Here is a 3551-nt window from a genome sequence, read left to right as displayed (position 1 = left end):
ACTCACGCTATTAACAGCGGCCGATAGTTTTTTCTCCCCAGGACATAGCTTACATATTACTGTAATGTTCTTGTCTGCTTGTTTCAGAAAAGTGAAGAGAATATGTCCATGTCATAAAACAGTCACTCGCTTCAGCCGAGTCCGACATCTTCCACTTTCGAATACGACTATGCAGCAAACTGGCGCGAAATGACGTGCACCTGCACTACAGCCATGTTAAAGCGGCAGAGTTTACTTTTACCTTTAGAAGATAAATTAATGAAATTAAATAATGATATTCAGCGAGTTTAATTATTTTACAATGTAACGCAAGTACATTGTAAGTAACTGTAATTAAAATACCTAAAAATGAACAGTAATCAGTTACTCTACATTTTCAGTGGAAAAGTAATTTAATTACAGTAACGCATTACACCCATTGACTGTAGAAAAGATGGACGACGCGACACCGCCTCCTCCAGTAGTGACTTGAGGTGGAGCGACTGTGTCACGCTCCCGCCCACACACCCGCTGGACATGACCGCAAACACGCCCCCCTACACTTTTTCCGTAGCCCGGCTGCTCAGTTTTTTTGCTGGTTTACGGCGACTGACGACTCGTTTAATTAAGGTAAATACAAACATGTCGCTGTTATAAAAAAAAGACAGCTTATCATCTTATAGTTCTAAAATCACTCTGTTGTTAATTCGTTTGCTAGATTAGCCGCTAGCATACGCACTGTGTTGGAGGCTTGTTGCTAGCTAGTTAGCGATGCTACACACCTGTTACTCTAATAGTCTGTATTATTGAAGGATTCAGCACTTCTTATGTTTTTTTTATCCATTTTCAGACAGCGATGAGATCATCTGCACACCCCACAGAGGCCCAGAGTTACTGTTAATATCAAAAATGTAATGCTGTCCTTTGAGATTTTAACATAAGACTGTGACTGTAATGGATCTAAAACTGTTTAAATCTTCAGAGCCCTCTACAGCCTGGTAACATGGAAACTTTAAAAACAGCAGCAGAAGGTTTCAGTAGTGTAGTCTAATTTGTTCTTTTCATTTAATAATAGAGTCCATATTATAGCAACTGCTACATTCACCCTGGAGAGAAACTAGTGAGGGAGACCATGAGGACTAAGCTGGGTTTCCTGGAGAAACTTCTTCCCTTTCTTTCACCGCAGCTGTCCTGTGCCAGATGTTCTGTTGATCATCGCATTGATCAAGCAGGACTCATGATCTTCACCAGCAGCTCCCTCACAGGGGAATCTTCAGCACTCCTCCGTAGGCCCACCCCAGGAGATGGATAAACCCAGCATTTCATGAACACTGTGATGGAGACCTTTGGTTTGTGTAATGTTATAAATACTCCAATTGATAGGTTTGTAGCATAAACCTATTCGCTGGAACGTTCAGGACAATTCGCTACACAGCAATGAACAAGACACAAGTAGGCAACGTCTTTGTGTTACTCATGCATGAGGAGGCCTGTCTGGAGCCAAGTGTCGTTCCACCCACTTGACCACCGTCAGACTCTCAGCCAGGTTCCCCATAGCACTCCTTTTATTGTGGTTACATGAATATGCATAGGTTCATCAACATATAACATCTTACATAGTGTGTGTGTGTGTGTGTGTGTGAGAATCCATTAATGACTTCCTAAACCTACTGGCCTGGAAGTCCAGCAGTTCATCTAAACAAAATGCACTTAGCCTAAAACAGACATAGATACGTTTATCCTACCATAAAACAATAAGACAAGGTATGACCTCTCCCATGCTCCCAGGATGTGGGTGTGAAAGCCAGAGTGCTCTGGAATGCACACAACGTGTGTCTGCAGACTACTGAGGATCAAACTTCTATTAATCTACAACTAATTATAAAACTCTAAGCATATATGAGTAGATATTTCTAAGCATAAATGACAATCAACAATACAAAACCTAACACCAATACTCCCCAGAGGCTCCAGACTTCTACATAAAGATATTATATTCAGTCCTGTAGAAATTTATATATTTAAAAATATATGATCCTCTCTGGTTACTCTGGTATGAATAACTGAATCACTTTATGGTAAATAACACACTATGTGCAAAAAACTGTGAAAGAATTCCAGATGACAAGTTTGTAGTTCAACATACAAGTGACGACCTTTGACCTTCAGGTTTTATTTAATTGTGTTACAGAAAATCTCATGTGCTCTTCATGCAGCTGAGTGCATCAAGTGTTTAAAACAGAAGCTGTGCAGGTCTGAGATCAGCAGCTTTGTGAAACACCAAACTGAGGTCCTGTTAATGCTGATATATAGTGACACAGTTACATGAGTGATTAATCCTTTTGTTTTTTGTCTTTAACTTTATCAATAAAACAGCTGCAGCTTTCACTACAGCACGTGTGGTACTTTAACCTTTGTACTGTTTTCACCAGTTCATTTTGCAGTTAACATGTGAACATGTTGGCTGATCTGTCTGCTGTCACTCGATGGGGCTGAGGTCTGAATCTGAGGGCAGCTCCTGTAATCACAAAGAGAACAGAACCATCAAACTCAGATATAAATTTTATCCCTCAAAATTGAAATAAAGCTAATTCTTCTGTCCTCACACACTCAGGATCTGAAGTTCTTCTCTTACATTTTTTCAGTATTACAGTACACTACAGTACTTTAATCCATAGTTCCTGATTAATGAGGAGTTACTGAAGTACAAGCTTTTAAAAAAGATGTTACTGTCTTTACAGATGTGGCAAGAGACTGAAAACATGTTGTTTGCACATATTTAATATTCAGCTCTGCACAGGAGCTGAAGCAGAGTGCAGCCTGTTGCTTTTACAGTATAACACTTGTAATAAAAGTACAGTAACGGTAATTAGTGACTGAGCAGCCCGGGGCGTTTCTCTTGATTTCTTTATTCGGGGTAAATTCATTCACCTGCACAGATTAGCTAAACGAACCCTGACAGCCGAGTGCTCATTTTAGCTAGATAGGGCTCACGACCTAGCTAAGAACGGTAGTTACGGATTAGTTTACAAACACGTTTAACTTACCGAAAAAGAGCAGCGGGGCCTCGGGTCCTTCTGTCAGCTAGTGCAGTTTACTGAAGAACACCTCAGGCTGTCAGGTTAAAACACTCGGTCGTGTTTTCGTAACGTAAACGCTGTCCCTCCTCTCAGAGCCTCTCAGATGGATGACCAGATAGCACTTAATGAGGTTACGTCCAGCGGATGTGTGGCCGGGAGCGTACTGCACAGATTCTGGGTCACACAATGCAACATGACAGCCTCCACAAGCGGGATTTTTTTTTTTTTTTGCACAATGAGAGGAAGTGCTGTGGCGTCATCCATCCTTTATGCAGTCATTGGCCCGAACGCATTTGCCACATGCGCGTCAGCGGTTGCTAAGCAACACGTTTTTGTTCAATGGGCGGAGTTAAGATCAAAGGGTTTGAACATGAAAGGACAGAGTTCTTAAATAGACCCCCTCTCTCTATATCACTAAACGATTTTCAAAGCTATAGATATAGAGAGAAATTTTAAGCAAAGAAACACATATTCAAAAAGAATGCGTATTGA

General features: G+C 40.9%; 1 long non-coding RNA gene across 1 annotated transcript; it reads right to left on the bottom strand.

The window, feature by feature from the left end:
* Positions 1-2132: 2132 nt before the first annotated feature.
* LOC134620676 (uncharacterized) lies at positions 2133-3328 on the bottom strand. Its single transcript, XR_010092128.1, has 2 exons — positions 3027-3328; positions 2133-2497 (listed from the first exon to the last, which is right to left on the bottom strand). It is a non-coding gene; the product is annotated as an uncharacterized LOC134620676 (long non-coding RNA).
* Positions 3329-3551: the final 223 nt, after the last annotated feature.

The sequence above is a fragment of the Pelmatolapia mariae genome, linkage group LG23 (assembly GCF_036321145.2).
Source record: "Pelmatolapia mariae isolate MD_Pm_ZW linkage group LG23, Pm_UMD_F_2, whole genome shotgun sequence".
Taxonomy (NCBI): domain Eukaryota; kingdom Metazoa; phylum Chordata; class Actinopteri; order Cichliformes; family Cichlidae; genus Pelmatolapia; species Pelmatolapia mariae.
The sequence above is the reverse complement of the archived record's forward strand: the minus strand, read 5'-3'. Positions and strand labels throughout refer to the sequence as shown.